The 18,021-nt window shown below is 41.7% G+C and overlaps 1 protein-coding gene across 1 annotated transcript in view; it reads right to left on the reverse strand.

Annotated features, from left to right (window-relative positions):
• The window catches only part of LOC144762928 (calpain-13-like), a 441,560-nt gene that overhangs the window by 75,336 nt on the left and 348,203 nt on the right, over positions 1–18,021 (reverse strand). The gene's annotated exons all lie outside the window — the stretch shown is intronic.

Raw genomic sequence — 18,021 nt, forward strand, 5'->3', positions numbered from 1 at the left:
GTATTATATATATATATATATAGAGCCAGCTTTGTACATCATGGGCCTGTGTTACCCTACACACCTGGCAGGTGTACTGCTGGGAAGAAACTAGCTTTTCCATGATCATAATCTGGCCTGCCCCTCTGCCTCCTCAGAGCAGTGACAGTGACCCCATTCACTTTCACCTTTTTGAAGGGAAGCTCACCACCCTCAGGGATCATCAGCTCACCCTCTGAGCCTATCTTTCAGCTAAGGGAAATCATGGCATGGCCTATGGCCTGCCCCATAGGCCATATTGAGCACCCTGTGGAGGTCACACCAGTGGGTAGTTACTTAGGACAGACAGAGTCCTCCTGCTTGAGTCCTAGCTGAGTAAAACCAAAGCAGCAGCCCCCTATGCCACCACCCACCAGAACCTCCTCCCTGTTTCTCAGAAGGGGCATGAGAACCTTTCCTCACCCATTACCCTTAGACCAGTCTGTGTATCCCTTGACCTCATCCTCACTCTGCTGTGGTCACTCCCAGGTACCTTCTGACTGGGGTCAGTGATCTTGCTATCAATAAGGTGCTGCAGCAAATCTGCAAACCTAAGACTGACATGTACTCTGTCACAGGTCAAATTATACCCTGATAATCCTTTTCTTCATTGCTGTTCACCCAACAATCCAGTGCCTACCAATGGGAGTACACACAGTCTACGCAGAACTGCTGCTGTAGCTTCTGGCTGTCCCTAAACTTCTGCCTGTACTTCTCAGGCGTGCTGCCATATTTCCTGACAAGGGTTTCCATCATAGGGGGATACCCTTATCTAGTCTCCTTTAACTGCGGCCAGGGATGAGCTTCCAGAAGCTTGTCTCCCAATCCTCCCCAGGGGTCCCATGCATCTGAAAAGCCACTTCATATGCTTAAAAACAATTGTCTATGTCGTCCCCCCCACAACAATGTCAGGCACCAGACCTGTGTGAATATGGACTCACCTGTCCCCTAAGGGCATTGCAGAATTGCTGCCACCATCACTGCTGTACTCTGCCTATCTGGCCTAGAGGTACAGCTCGGCCAGACTCAGATTGTAAGCCAGCAGGATCTTTCTCTCCTCCAAGGCACACTCAGGCTCAGCCTTTTTCTGCTCTGCCTCAATGGCCCGTTTCTTATCCTCTATCATGAGCTTGGCCATCTCAAGCCTGAACTCCATCTCTGCTTTCCTGTCTGCCAGCTCCTTTGAAGGCAGGCCTTGGGAAGATACACTACTCTGTTCTCTGGCAGAGTTCCAACTTTGGATCTATGTCCTCCCACTCAGCAAACTGCTCCCGCTCTAGCCTGGTATCAAAATCCTCTCCTTGTCTTTGCACCTCCCATCACCCTCTGTGTCTATAGCAAGGTATTGATAGACTTCCACCCAGGCCCCCAGTGCCTTTTGGAACTCCACTTTTCTGGTGTTGCTCGTTGCTGGAAGTTCCCTTTCTTTACAGAACTCCTTGAGCTTGGCTACAGTGTAGGACTCAGTGCAAACTAGCTCAAACTCCATTCTTGCAGAGGTGGGTTGAGGCACAACAGTCAGAGAGAATTTAGAAAAAACAAAAGGGACAATCAAGGAGAATTTAGAACTTAATTTGGTCTCAGATACGGGATGGTAGTGTACACGAATCTCATCGCTGCCACCAATGTAAGAAATTAAGTTGTTGGTTGACTGGGGTGTGAGCACTGGTCAAGCAGCAACCAAAATCCTTGTCAGGGTAAGGCACAAGTTGACCCTAAATTAACCTGTGCACATCCCTCTCCCAAAGAGCAGTGGGGATAACTTAGAGACAATTTGAAAATTATTTGTGCAACAGTTCAAACGGTAATTAAGTGAAAGCACCACACGAAAAGGATCCCACAATAATTAGAAAAAGAGATTTCTTTAATAATAAAAAAAAAACAAAAGGAAAAAAATCAAAACACTAGAACCGTAGATATGTAATTTTAAAGATTTTAGGGGAAATAGCGCCAGAAAGCATAAAGCACCAGCTGTGACTATTGAGTGGGACTGGGACAGAATCACAATTTCAGTCCGACCACAATGAAGCACAGGGACTCAATTAGGCCAGCTTAATGTACCTTAAATCCTGGTTTGCAGAGTATTGCAAGGATCTGTGTTGAAGATTCATCACACAGCCAAAGCAACGCGTTGGCTCTAAGATGCGGCAAGGCTGCTGTGCGAGGCCCTGCACCATCATTGAGGATTCCATTGATGATAAATAGCAATGTAAAGTCCGGCATCCATGATGCGCCACGCAGTCAAAATGATGCATCATTTCGGAGGAGCTGCAAGACTGCGATGCAGAGTCCGACATCTAGGCTGCCGCCAATGAGGGATACAAGCGCCTGCCCCATGACAGTGGTTCGGATGGGTTGCAACACAGATCTATGGGACACTAGTGGAGATGCATTGGTTTCACTGGATACACAGAGTCAGGCAGAGAATGTTAAACCTACTTCCTATGGTCCAGGACAGCAGTGGCAGCACTTGGTAGGGTAGACTCACAGATGGGAGAGTCCAGGTGCAAGGTTGGTGGAATCCTGTTGTGTCCCTGGGGCTTTAAATAAGGAGTCTAGCCAACTAGCCATTGGAGTCACTCTGGAGTTCTGGTTTCAAGAGGTGCAGGTCAAGTCCTTCTCAACCAGGCAAGAGAGCAGCAGGTCGGCCCAGTAGCGTAGCAGTCCAGCAGAGTGGCTGCCTTTCAGCAGCACAGCTGTCCTTCCTAGCAGAATATCAACAGGTGCAGAAAGGTACTGAAGAGTTGGTGTCTGAGGTCCAATATTAATACCAAGCTGTGCCTCTGAAGTGGGGACAAGCTTCTAGAGCCAGTTGTTTGAAGTGCACAGGTGCACTGCCTTCCTGGCTCTGTCTCCAGAGAAACTGCATGGGGTATGCAACCCTTTGTGTGGAGGCATCACACAACCCATTCAAGTGTAAGTGGGAATGGGCCCAGCTCCTCCCTTCCATCCTACCAGTGATGGCCCATCCACGCACATCTAAGCTCCCTGTTGTGTGTGGCTGTCTAGGAGGAATACAGAAAACACTACTGTCAACTACACCCCGTCATGTGACCCAGAGACAGGCTTCAGGCACCAAATGACTAAGGAAGGAAATGCCAATTTTCTAAAAGTGGCATTTACAAAATTGTAGTATAAAATCGGACTTCACCATAAGTTATCAATTGTTATTACAATTCTAAAGACAACAGACATGACCTGCTCACCTGTTTCTATTAGGAAAATACACTTATGAAATGTAACAGAGTAACTCCAAAGATAACCTATGGGAGAGGTAGGCCTTGCAGTTGTGATTAAAATGTGTTTTTCCACGACCAGGACATGCAAGAGAGTTCACAAAGGCATTAGCACTGGCTAGGAGTGGTAAGATGTATTGTATTGTATTGTATTGTATCGTAATTGCATTTATATAGCGCTTACTACCCCTGACGAGGCGTTGAAGCGCTTTCCCATAGAGGATTAGTGTTGAATTAGTATAGTGAAACATGAAAGTACATTTTAAGTGTTGGATAGGTTAGTCAGTTATTTGGATTTGGAATGATAGCAGAAGGATAGAGGAGGAAAAAGGTTTGTATTTATACACCGCTTGCTACCCCTGATGGGGTGTTGACGCACGCTATTCCGGAAGCCCATTAAGGATTAGTGGGGAATTAATATGGTGAAATATTAAGTAATTTCAGTGGTGGATATTAGTCAGTTATTTGGAGTGAGAAGGTTAGTGTAGGGATAGAATGGGAAGAAAGGTTTACATTCATATAGCACTTGTTACCCCTGATGGGTGTTGAAGCGCTTTTCTGGCAAGTAGCACGCCACTCCGGAACCCATAAAGGATTAGTGGTAAATTAGTATAGTTGAATATGGAATTTGAGAAGTGAACATTTTAGTCTGTTAATTTTGATTGAAAAGGATAGTGGAGGGGTAAAGAGGGAAAGAAGTTTTTTTTTTTTTTTAGCAGTAGGAGGAGGCTTTTGGGTGAGTAAAAATGAGTTTTGGAGGGGAGGAGTCAGAGGGAAGACTTTAGAAAGGTTTGTTTTAGGGGATCAGTATAGTAAAAGAGGTGTCGGATGATGCAAGGAGGGGTAGCGTAGGTGAGAGCCCAGAAAGGGCTATTTTGGCGATCAAAGTAGTGGTATGTGGTTTGGGATAAATGAGATTGGATGTAGAGGATATATTGATAATGTATAGTATGAGAGATAGAGTAGTGCATTAGAAAGAGTAGTAGAAAGAAGTTTGAGATGAGTCAGAAGGCTGGGCTAGAAGATATATTGAGCGATATATTGAGGCTGAGAAATAGAGTAGTGCATTGAAAATGCTAAATTAGAAGAAGGTGATAAATATATAGATCCATAAGTACCATAAGTTTGTGGATGTGGATGGTGTGGGCTGGGTATTGCTACTGCCCTTGTTCTCTCTGCCCTTAACCTCGACGCCCGGGCTGAGACACCCTAACCCTGGCCTTTTGTAGCCCTAGTAATTAGGTGACCCCTCCAGCCAATGGGAACCCTAGCCCTAACACTATCCATTCACAGCACTAGCCCTCCGATCTAGAACCAATAGGAGACCAGGACATTACAGCCAATCTTAGCCCTAGTCCAAGCACGCAATCAGTTCAAAAACCCTGATCTCTACGTCCAATAGAGACCCTAGCCCTATCAGTAGTCCCAACCCAAGTCCAAGCATCCAATGGCACAGGAAGCCCTAGTCCCTACTTCCAATAGAAAGCCTAACCCTACTCTTAGTCCCACAACTAGTCCAGCAACCAATCACACCAGAAGCCCTAATCACTACTGTCAATTAAAGGTCTAACCCTAGGCTCTAGTCCCACCCTCCTCCCAACAACCAATAACATAGGAAGCCCTAGTCCCTACAGAAATCCTAACCCTAGCCCTAGTCCCAACCCTACATTGATTGAATCACAGACCCAGAAGCCAATCAGAACCCTCAAATACCCAACCAAAGAGGACACTAACCCTAATCCAATAGAAACACCAGATACAACCACCAATCAGTGTACACATGTACCAACCACTAGCAGACCATATAAGGTCCCAGCGACCTCAGACAAGGTTTGCTGGCCAGGAAGTTGGAAGCTGCTTCTCCTGTTCAGAATCTCCTAGGAGGCTCAATCCACACGTTGGACTTCTGCACTGACTTGAAATCATACAATACTGTTTGAATAAAACTTTACTCCCTCTCCTGGCCAAAAAACGAAGTGCACAGTCCCTAGTAAACACAGTTTAAACAGTTCACAGAAGCACCTTCTGATGTAGAATATCCCTGTTGTTGGGGGGAGGGGGGTGCCAGGGGTGCTGGTTTCACTTCCGTGTGAACACAAAATTGTGGCTGGGGATGCACTGTTTTAACATACAGCACAGAGCAAAGGAGAAATTTGGAGGGAAAACTGAATTGTCACCAGGAATGAGAGGGATACACTACAGTGTTTGGACTGCAAATCCCACAATTCAACACGTTAAAAGGAAGCAATCATGGGCAGGGAAAACCACAAGTTTAAAACACAAAACAGGTGATAGAATATGCAATGACAGGCAGGTTAAAACTACAATTTTAAGCTGTAACAACCACAGGCAAAGACAGTAATCACAGAAGGGGAAAGTTGTTTTTTAACAACTTTTGTTTTGGAGAAGAGACAGCACTAGTCTGTCTCCTTACCACTTCCTGGACTCTGCTCACTGCAATCTGGGGCACAGGTAGGCTGCAACTCACACGATGGAGAATGATTTGGGGTGCACCCAGCAAAGCCTTAAGGGGCCTGGGCTGGTGTGACGGGAGGGCTCAGAGTTGCCTGGTAGCGGAATAGCCAATGGCCTGCTGGCCTGGGGGTGGGGGCTGGGGACCTGCTTCTCCTGTTCAGAATTTCCTAGGAGACAGACAGGCTCAATCCACACTTTGGACTTCAGCAGGTAAAGGCCTCACTATCTTGAAATCTAACAATACTGTTTGAATAAAACTTTACTCCCTCTCCCGGCTAAAAAACAAAGTGCACAGGCCCTAGTAAACACAGTTAAAAAAGCTCACAGAAGTCTTATAAACCAACAAACCAGGAGGGTAAAGGCAAAAAGTCTGGGAATAACCCTGCGAGGGCAAAATCCAGCACAAGTCATCATGTTTGCTTGATGTAAGAACATATCTCCAATTAACAAAGTTGATTAGACCATCTTTATTGCTAAAAGGTTCAACCCAAAATAAAGCTTTCTCATCCTTCAGTTATATATGGGAAGTATTTATGTTTATTAGTGTTGCTTTGACTATAAAAGTAAATAAAAAATACATCCTACATTTGCCCATAACAAAATAATTTTATAATGGCTCGGCAGGGTTCCTGTAGAGAATTTCATACCAACCCTTAAGAAGCATGTTAGGAGGGCATTAAACACTTATATGTATATTTATTTTGGTTACTGTGGAGTTTTTCCAAAAGCATAGAGCAGACCTAACATGCTGTACATAGATTAAAAATATACAGCATATACCAAAAATGGTGTGCAAACTTGAAGTAAACAATTTACAATTAAACAAACATAACACTACCAAAGTGATCCCCGATTTTGGAGGAAACATACATTTCAGGGAATGGTGCACAGCAAAATGATGTTTTGATGATATTCTATATTTAAAAACATGAAAAATGTCTGATGTACAGTATGAGTGTTGCCTTCGTACACAACGGATTAATAAAGTAGAAAGTGTCTTTCTTTGTTGCCTGTGAATAGAATTCTTTTTCAGGTTTGGAAAGAGTTGATGAATAGCGTGGGAGTGTAGGATAGCCCCAAGTCAAAGGTTAGCTTCAGTGATCTAAGACAGGAGTTGATACTTGTTTGCTTACAGCGACGCCTAGTTCATAAAAAAAATATATAATTGCATGGGTCTAAAGTTTTTCTTGGCTCTGGATATAAAGTGAGATTTACAGTTGGAACCCGGAGCGCTGGAAGCCGGAGGTTTGTGTGTTTTTTGTTTTTTTGTCTTTATTCATTAATGGACAAGTGAAGTACGGTCTGAATACTTGAGAAGGCAATAGAACTGTAACTAATTTAGAATCATCCTCCCAATGTAGATATACAGGCTTAACGTGCGTGGGACTAAACCAACCTGCAGATCAAGATGAAATACGTCTGATACAGGTATAGTCCCTGTAAGAGCGTTGAGGTTCTGTGAATCCTGAACCCGTGGGTTCCATTTTGTGTATGGCAGCCATTTTGTGGTTGCCCTCACATAGGCCATGATTGTGGCTGAACTAGTCTTTTAAGACATGTAGACCTTAGCTCGAGTTCATGCTGACTCCTGTTTGACCTGAGTGAACTGACCCTGTTGCCTGAAGCTGACCTTGTTAAACCAGTTCCTGCCCTTTAGCTGATCAAGATTGAGGATCAAAGCACAGGACATTGTAGAGTTTGGTATGCACACACACACCCCTTATCCTGTTTCTTATCTGTTTCTGTTCCTTCTTTTATGGTCTGTTTATGATATGGGTTGTGGTCATTTTATTATGGGTTTGTCCGGCTTGTGTAAGAAGGAATGTTAGGCATTTTGCATGCTTGCAAAAGCTAGGACTGCCCCTTACTTGTATGCTGAAGTTTGTAACCCTAAACATATAAAAGGCCTCTGTTTTCTGTATTCTTCAGACTACCTCATTCAGTTGCTACGGCTTCTGTGTGATGTGGCCTCACTTATTAAATTTAATAAAGATGTCTTTTCATATTTTCAGCTTCTGTGCCAAGTTCTTTTTTATTAGTAAGTATTCCCTGAGAATGAAGATTACAGTTCTTCAAATGGCGCGGCCAACGTGGGCTTTATCAGAGAAGTGACTTTCTTTGGGAGTGATCTTGTCAGAGGACTGAAATCTACTGAGGAGGCCAGAACAGGATTCTACTAAGGAGGTACTCTGTGCACAGGGATTCTGGAGATTCTTTGATTCTGCAGCCCAGTATATTTCTGATCTTCCTGAATTTGATCCTACACATGATGTCACTCCTGACTGAGAACCTTTTTGGCGTGAGTATTCTAAAAAAGACCGTCAAGTCATGTAGAACTTGACAGTTAGAATTTGGATAACCTTTTGATTAGTAAAAGTAAGAAATAAGTATAAGTGGGTCGCTCCCAGTCCTTTGTTCTTTGGTTCTTTGGTTCTTTGAGTCCTTAGTTTTTGGTTCTTTGAGTCCTTAGTTTTTGGTTCTTTTAGTCCTTAGTTTTTGGTTCTTTTGGTCTTTGATTTGGTTATTGCAATTACCAAAGCCGAGGGGTTTGGTTTCTTGGTTTTTGATTTGGTTATTGCAAATTACCAAAGCCGAGGGGCTCGTATATTTGCGAGTGTATTGGTAGAGATAAGCCCTTGAAGTTTGAAGCTAGATTAGTGAGCTATAAGATGCCTGGTCTTAGCAAAATTGGGAATGTAGCTTTGGAACTTTGGAATTTGTGTTGCCCAACTTTGGATTTGTATAGGTTTGGATATGCGAATTGCAATTTGTGTAGGCAGGTAATGAGGAGATATTTCTCCATTTGGTTTAGTTGAACAGTGCACGTACGAAAAGTACCTTAAGCACCACTTTGAATATAATACTTGCGTATTCCGCAGTATTTTTGGCATGCCTGTTTGTAAGCTCACATGGAAAAATGTGTTGCTTTTTTGGAAGGTACCATAGTGTGATGTGAAGTAAATTAGCCGGCCCCCCTAAAGGGAATATCTAAATAGGTTTAGATTTACAAACATATTTCTTCCTTGGTGATTTTGTATCCCCAGGGAATTAAAATATGACATAATACAAAACAAGGATCCTTTGTTCTGCGCAGTTTTATGAATGAAGATATGCAGAACGATTTTGTTTGGTGTTCTGCTAGTCAAAGCTAGTGAATTGAGTGTATTTTCACTTCTTGGACATACATCAGTCTGTTGGGCTGTTTTTGCAGTCTTTTGAAACACAATTGAGAAGCGTTTCTTGTAAATATGACTTACAACTAGTATTTACAAATGGTTTGGTTTAAGTACAGTCTGTGGGCTGTCCTTGGTTTCTGTCCTGAGTATTGATTTGTGGGTTAAATGTGTGTTTAAATGTCTATGTGGGTTTCCCATTAGTGCAACTTCTGTAAGTACATAGCGATGGCGCTATTCACGAAATGCATGGCTAAAGCGCGCTGTATTGTGTCTCCTGAGTGTTTGACCCCTTTCTGTTTATGTCTGAAATTAGCTCAATGTCTGTTCGTGGTTTTTCTTGATGTTTTCAGTCTATTAAGCAACATTTTGTAAGCATATTCTTGGGTCTGTTGCTGAATAAAATTGTCCTTTTTAGAAAGAAAAAAATGACGCAAACATTTTGTCATGTTTCAAGTTAGGCGTCTGTGCTTGGGCTTATAAATGAATGCGTCTAAAAATGATAGGCAAGGGATGCAGCTTGCTCTTATATGTGAAATTATCAAAAATAATTGGGTTTATTAAAAAAAATATTAATTATGAAAAATATTTATTAAAAATAAGTGCTACAAAATTCGTTTTTTACTATTCATGAAGCTTAATGCTCATACTATGACATCCTAGCATTAAAATTTAATTTAAGTTGTGCTATACCGCATAATGAGAACATTAGCCTATGGAATTTCACTTAACGCAGGCGTACAAAACTCATTTTTCTAAAGATTTACATGGGATATGTCTGATTAAAAATCTCTGTAATTTGTAAAGTACATTCTGAGGATGATTAATATGTATCACAAGTATAGGATATTTATTTTTAAGTGCCCCAAACATCAAAGTCGAATTTGGGTAAAATAGACCATTTAAAACAGCATTCTTGCCATTTATGATAGCTTTAAAGTGCTTTAGGCTTCAGTAAATGCATACATTTAGGTGTAATACAAATTTGCAGACTGTCCCCATTTGGGGTTTGCTTTTAAATGACCCAGTGAGATCCATTTAAGGTTGATGAAATGAGTACCATTGCAACAAGCATTTGTTCTAAAACTGGTATGTGTGTTATTAGGTTCAGTGAATTATTCACAGTAACTGTTGTTTAATAATCTGGGAATAGAGATAATTTTTAGCGCCTAAAAAGGAGAAATTATTTTTCAAAATAGAGTGAATTATTGCAGGTTAGGAGGAATTAGGAAGGCCTTTCGCATTTGTCAGCCTCAGAATGAGCAGAAGCTGTGGGCTGGGAGAACAGGCTGCTCAAGTTGCGCTGAGATGCTATCTTTAGTTTTCCTGTAAACAATGGAAGGAGGCTGTCATGTTGACATTTGTAACATTTTAAATTAGGGACTTGTCTCTGTGACATGCAGAATGACCTTGCTAAACAGGCCTCTAAAAGGAAGGGTTTCTGGTTTCTCCACAAAATTAAAGAACAGCCTGCTTTTTCCATCTCCGCCGCATCAGGAAAATCAGCAGGTTCCTCACCCATGAGGCCCTGGTTCAGACCATGCTTGGGCTGGTCATGTCCCGTATTGATTACGGAAATGCGCTTTACGCGGGGATTCCCCTCTATCAATCCCGCCAGCTCCAGCTGATCCAGAACCAAGCGGCCAGGCTGGTCTTCCGCCAGCCCAGGACAAGCTCAGCGAGGTCCCTCCTGAAGAGCTTGCACTGGCTCCCTGTGATCCAGCGATGCCTCTTCAAGTTGGGTTGCCTTACTCATCAAGCCCTCGCTCAACAAGGCCCGGCATTCATCTCTTGCCGTTTGGATCGATACATTCCATCTCGAGTCCTTCGCTCTTCGAGCTCTGATCTGTTATCGTCATGTCCATTTAAACGGAAAAGACTGGGTGGACTAAGATTTTCTTTTCAAGCTCCCCTCTTTTGGAGCTCTTTGCCCCCGGACCTCCGTTTTATCCCCTCTTACTTTAACTTTAGAAAGGCTCTGAAAACTTGGTTGTTTTCTCAAGCCTTTGATTAGTTGTCTTTCAGTCTTCTTCCCTCTTATTCCAACTTTAGAAAGGCTCTGAGAACTTGGTAATTTTCTTGAAGCCCTCGATTAGTTGTTTTTTGGTTAGGTTATCAACTAGCAGTTTTTTCTTCTGCCATCCAAGGCGCCAAGAAGCCGTTGGTGTACGTGCGCTAAATACATTTCTTTTTTCATTTCATTTCATTTCAACTTAATTCCAAAGGGGAAATATGAAAAAGGTTTCTTTGAAAGTCCCAACACATGCTAAATGCTCTGCAGAAATGATATATTTGTATCTCTGCCTCTAAAAAAATATTGTCTGCTAGTTGCTTTTATTTGACCGAAAATGAAGCATTGCATTAAGTCTTAGACAGAAAATAAGACGAAGCCTTTTATTGAAATTTTGAAGGCTACATGCCCAAGTGAGAACGAATTGTGGCGCAAGGCTAACATGGAGTGTCAGTGAAAGAATTTTACTTTTGGAAAGTTAAAAGGGCTTCATGTTGCAGTTAAGTAATGGAAATTTATTTTTGTGTCTGTTCATATGTATTATGTTTTGTCTTCTGATTAAAAGTTATAATTGATGTCTGTTTTTTATGAGAAATGTCTCTCTTTTGTGTGTTGTGTATTTTTTTTTTACTTCTGCTCACATATCATCCATGGATTGCTCTGGGTGATTTTAAGACTGACAAGACACGTGAGTGTGGTTGGTTGAAATGAGATGTGTTTTTGCGTAACTCCTTTGGAAAGAAATGTCCATGTGTTTTTCATGTTTGTGTATTTGGTTCTATCATGAATTGTTCTTGCTGGTTCTGTGTGTCTGAAAGTTGTATTTGACAGCAGATATCCACTAACTGGTGATCTACTGTCAAAAAGGAGGGTAAGGATTTTAAACCTGACACGGTGTTATGCGTCACCGCTCATTTATATATGCTATTGTTTTGTCTATGCTTTTTGTGCTTGATATACAGCGAATATATCTGATGGCTTGACATGTCCGTTTTGTGCGTTTTTTTGCATGTTTTTTGTTTTATGTTGCTGCTTATGATACTATTACAAGTTTACCTGTGTTGTGAAGGGATATACATGACGATGTGTATTCTGTACAACAGCTAGGTGAATTTGCGCTAAATTTCACAGATATGATATTTTTTCATCCTGTGAGCAAGACAGACAACACTTCACCAGTGCATGTCAAATTTGGCTATAATGGTATTTGAACAAAAATAAAAAAGATATACAGGAAACAAGGTTTCACCTACAGTCACGTTACTGCCCCCTTTCCTGTAAGGAACAGGCAGCCCTAAAATTATGTATCCTGAATTGGACGTAAGGATAAATTATAGATCTGTGACTTTTGTGCATGGTGACCTAATTTTTATATTAGATTAGTCATTTTTGTTCTGCTTCCTGAATAGTGTATGGCTTTGTACCATAAAGGAAACAAGGCTTAATTTTTCCCCTGATTGATGTTGCATCGTGCCTAGTAATTGGGGATTTTAGCTGTGTCCTAGTCCCATTTTCCCTTTTCCATATTCCTTTCACCAGTTAGCCTGTTTTTATTATTATTATTGTATTAGGTTCACACTTCCAGATTGCAGTAATGTACTAGGAACCCCATATTATGTATAAATCCCTTTTGTATAACAAGACTGGTTTTTAAAGAATTTTCTTTAGGCCTACTCTGATGTTTTCCAGTCTGACCGTCATGGTAGTGATGGACTGGTTACCTGACTCAATGCTATTATAAGACAAGTTTCCACATTTTGATCATTAACTTGTGTATTGCATAGTGCACTTGATGCACAGTTATTAAAAGGGAGGTATATACATGTCCCTGATAATCTGTATCATGTAATTTCTCTTTTTAGATGTTCTAGATAAGGAATTTAGGAACACCTAGACTTAATCATTTATAGAAAAAATGTGGGTACCCCATTAGACAATGTCACTATGTGTGAGGACATCCATTTAGATAAAATTCTCATATAGTTATCTACCCTTAGATGGTAGAGGATATGCTCTCACATGGAAACCCAATTGAAGAAATTAGAGGCACTGTTTTGCTTATTGCCTTTGTCTTTGTATTCTATGAGAATGACAGTGTATTTTAGATCACAATAGTTCCATGGCGTATAGCCACTCCTTTGAAGATTGCAGGCCACCTGTTTGCAGTCCCTTTGTTAAATGAACTGTTGTTGTACTGAATTGAAGGAAAATAACAACTATGTCATTTCCTACGTCACTAGGTTCTGCGGGATTAAGTCATAATAACCTGCGGAAATCACCACAATCCCGTTAGCGACAGCTAACAGATGAAAAGTCCCAGCACCCAGACCGCGATCGCCAGCGTGCCATCAATAATATCGCCAAAGTATTGTGCTTGCTTCATCAGAAGGCGTTGAACATCAAAAGAGCGAGGAGGGGAGGAGCTGGTTTTGCCACAGAACAAGAGTTTTCAGTGCAAAAGAGCAAAAGAGAAGGATCCTTGTTGCTTCGAGGCTTTAGTTTTTCACCTGTCATGTGCTGGTAACCTCTGACAGTAGGCAGTCCATTGAGCCCCTTGGCCTGAGTTTTGGCCACACACCCCCTTTTCCTTTGCTCCAACGGAAGTGCAGTGCACCGGAGGATCCAAGACCGGCAAAAGGCACTACATTGTGGTACCTATGATTAAATGGAAGAGCAGCCCGAGCATCCTCTGACACTGAAAAGCGAGTGTTGGAGTCTGAAAGTGTTGCTGAGTATGAAAGCCTGTTGCTCTTTCCTAATTAATAGTACTTGGGTCTGCATGAGATGATCTGTGCCCTTGATCAATGGAGAGCACACTATCTGTAGTGCCTGCCGCAGAGAAGAGATATTGGTGCACTGCCTTGAGACATTGAGACTTTCAAATAAGCTGCGAATGTTTGCCAGGAGGGCATCCAACGGATACTGAGAAGGACCATTTTCATGAAAGGCCTGAATGAAGAGGCCCATGCGGAAGAAAACAACAGAAGAGGATTTTGATTGACAATAGAAGCCTGCCGGAGAGGCTTGGACGGACTCTGGGTATTTCCAGTGCGATCGCATAAAATGGGTGTTAGGAGACTAATTTTTTGCTGTTTTGCTGGCATTGTTTTAAAGTGGTATTCTGTTTAGTAAAAGCGGAATAAAGTCCATTCTCTGTGGAAGAGTATCCCTTTTCATCTGAGAGCATTAATAAGGATCACCACTGTTTAACCTGAACATATAATGAGTTACTGAAATGCATAGGAACCATAAAAAAAATGTACTAGATAATTTTAGGATTTGCTTTCTGCTTAGAGTTGTGAAAAATGATACTTTTATTTGTAATAGTGGTCATTACTTTCTCCTGTTGTCTATATGTTCTTAAAAACGTGTTTTCTAGTGTTTTTTAAGCATAATGTTGTCTCTGATGGGTGGGATTGTTTTTGCTACCCAGTTGACATCTGTACCCACCTCCCAACCTATGTCTCTTCCTACTACTACTTCTTTGCATTCTTTCCATACTTTACCTGAACATGAACTAGTTAGGAGGTCAGATTTTACTAATAATTCCTTTGTACAGCTTCTGTATCAACACCAGTTAGTAATGAATACCACTAATTGTTGGGTGTGTGGTCTTATGCCACATACTACAGATAGAGGTATTCCCTATTTTGGTTCTGCCATTTAGTTACAATGGGTCTGTATGGGCATATCAGACGATGTTTATTTATGCCAACAAAGTCTATCCCTTGTGTTCCATGAAAGATAACTCGAGTAATAAGGCCTTAGTGAAGGGAATAACGGATAATATTGATATCTATTCAGATACAGACTGAGTGATTCCCTATGTAAGGACAAAAGGAGGGTCTGAGGTTCTGTGAATCCTGAACCCGTGGGTTCCATTTTTTGTATGGCAGCCATTTTGTGGTTGCCCTCACATAGGCCATGATTGTGGCTGAACTAGTCTTTTTAGACATGTAGACCTTAGCCCGAGTTCATGCTGACTCCTGTTTGACCTGAGTGAACTGACCCTGTTGCCTGAATCTGACCTTGTTAAACCAGTTCCTGCCCTTTAGATGATCAAGATTGAGGATCAAAGCACAGGACATTGTAGAGTTTGGTATGCACACACACACCCCTTATCCTGTTTCTTATCTGTTTCTGTTCCTTCTTTTATGGTCTGTTTATGATATGGGTTGTGGTCCTTTTATTATGGGTTTGTCCGGCTTGTGTAAGAAGGAATGTTAGGCATTTTGCATGCTTGCAAAAGCTAGGACTGCCCCTTACTTGTATGCTGAAGTTTGTAACCCTAAACATATAAAAGGCCTCTGTTTTCTGTATTCTTCAGACTACCTCATTCAGTTGCTACGGCTTCTGTGTGACGTGGCCTCACTTATTAAATTTAATAAAGATGTCTTTTCATATTTTCAGCTTCTGTGCCAAGTTCTTTTTTATTAGTAAGTATTCCCTGAGAATGAAGATTACAGTTCTTCAGCGTGATACAATGAAGCTTTCACTCTAAGTTTTCTTTTTGGATTTAGATGGTGACAGGCTTAATTTATTTTTGATAGGCCATTCGCTGTGAACAAGTTGTCGTGCTGTCACAGGAATTGTCTCTCTCCTTCTGCTCAATGGTCCAAACCTTGTAAAAACATTAAAAGCACCTTCATTTTTTCCTACCCAGGCCACACACATATTGTTTTTAGTCCTGAAGAAGACCCCCCCTAGATGATTTAACTATCCCAATAGTCCTTGGAGTCGAAACGTCAACGCTAACTATCAAGTGCAAATGATCACCCGAAACAATGGTATAATTAGATAAAACTCTTAACTTGGCCGATACATATACAAAATACTCTAAACTTTGTCTAAATGTGGTTTTTGATTTATATTGATGTGTCTTTTCGTATAATGTATTGTGATATATATATATATGCTGGGGAGGAGGAGTCTCGAGCACATACCTTTTGGGAGCCTCTGAGGAAGAAATCTTTATTTCGAAACGCGTCAGGCTGAACCTAAGGCTGCCTTCACTTTACCAGCTCCTGAACTTGTTTGTATCTTTGAATAAAGGCTGGTGACCTTGCACGTTTCTCGTGTGCTTCTCGAGTGAGCCACCAGTGTTTTGCTATTCAAAAGCGTCCGCTCTGCCGCTGAGGATGCACCACCCCAACATAGGAAGAGTGCCGCGGGGAAGGATTCACCTACCCATGTGCGGGGAAACGTGACAGAATGAAGACTTTGTGCAGCAGCTGGGGCCCATGCTGGGTCTCAACTCAGGCAGTTATCGTGCATTACATTTGATGGAAGATTAAAAAACTCAAACTCCCAGAATGCCAAATACATGACGAAGACCCCATTCAGGGGCGTGATACATTGATAAATGCTGGGAAGGAGGAGTCTCGAGCACATACCTTTTGGGAGCCTCTGAGGAAGAAATCTTTATTTCGAAACGCGTCAGGCTGAACCTAAGGCTGCCTTCACTTTACCAGCTCCTGAACTTGTTTGTATCTTTGAATAAAGGCTGGTGACCTTGCACGTTTCTCGTGTGCTTCTCGAGTGAGCCACCAGTGTTTTGCTGATATATATATATATATATATATATATTTATTGTTCTGTATTCACTTTATATGTAATTGTATAGTGTTTTTCTGTGTGTGCTTATATTTGTTTCTTTTCAATACACAATTCATATTCATTTTCTAGAATACATGATTTCTTCTCCTTTTTAACTTTTGGTTTGGATGCAACTAAAATATGTAAAATGTGTCATTAAAGGCAGTCCTATCAAGAGAGAAGGACACAAATTGAATTTTAGTTTTAGGCTCTTTTGCAGCTAATAAGTGGCAGAACCACTTTTCCCTCAAAGCATAAATCCCCAGGTTCTGCACGTAACTGGGTTACCCCTTTGTCTTATATTGGCCAAGGCATGGTGGGCTTGGAGCAATAGAGCCTTTTTACCCCAAAAATGGGTCAGCCATAAAACCTTCAAAGGGTGTGGCAGAAATCAGGGGACCCTGCAATTTTTCTCTGCTAGTAACCAAACTTACTCAGACACAGCCCTTTCTGAGACCGGAAACTCTGCTCCTAATCATTCAAAGGAGCGTTTCCAAATGGTTTTGTAACCTGTTAACCCCTCACCTTCTGCATAATTCCATGTTGAATGGAAAACATTCTTCAAATTCTTCAGTTTCCAAAAGAAAATAACACATTCTTTGCTTCTGAAAAGCAAATCACTGGGGCTCGAAATTCTGGCCAAACAATGACCACTGCCCCAAGTTTAACCCTGCAGTTTGTCTCTGTTAATGTCAGGAGTCACACTGTTAGTGCCTTGCAAGGAACACTGCCCTTCCCAGTCTTGAAGAGATCCAGAGTGATCGTTAAGCCAAGGATGGTTAATCTCTGGTTCAATCTCTGTTAGACCGAAATTCCAAGATGGCCGCCGCTATTGCCGCAATTGAAGATGTGGTGCGGCTCTAGTCTTCTGTTGAGTTGAGGAGCGGGCGCGCAGTACACTGCGCACTTCAAAATAGATTTTGTCGTGAGTGGCCGTTTATCCAAGTGCGCTCACGTTATGAAGTAAGGATTCTAGTAAGAGATTTCATGGGTGTAGTTTAAGACACCGTTTCTGTAGAATTATAAATAGGACTAGTGAGCGAGTGCAAGTACTCCTGATTTCCAAAGTAACTACTCGTTCGAGTCTACCGACTTAACAGTTGTGAGTAGAACGTTCCAGGAATATTCAAGTCAGTTGGAAGTAGCATTCTTCAGTCAGAGTTCGTATCCTGAAGTAAACTCTTGGAGAACTGTTTCCCTACGTAAAGGTCAAGAAAACTTGTTCTGTGAAGGTGAAGCCGTAGCTACTCATCTCCCTTCAGTCCAGTGGTTGAGGTGAGGTAGTTGGAAACTTCCACAACGAACATTGAAGCGTCTGAAGCTGAAGTAAGACTTTTCTAGCCATCTAGTGTGAACTTCAAAGTACTCTTTGCACCTGAAACTCCCCTTACACTATCCTTATCTTTCCTTCCTCCTTTTCCTCCCTTGTTCCTTTTTGCGCGTATCATCAAGAGTGCAAGAATTTATCTACCGAACATTATAAACACAACCTATTTTCAAGAGAACTCACCAA

The sequence above is a fragment of the Lissotriton helveticus genome, chromosome 6 (assembly GCF_964261635.1).
Source record: "Lissotriton helveticus chromosome 6, aLisHel1.1, whole genome shotgun sequence".
In the NCBI taxonomy this organism is placed as follows: Eukaryota; Metazoa; Chordata; class Amphibia; order Caudata; family Salamandridae; genus Lissotriton; species Lissotriton helveticus.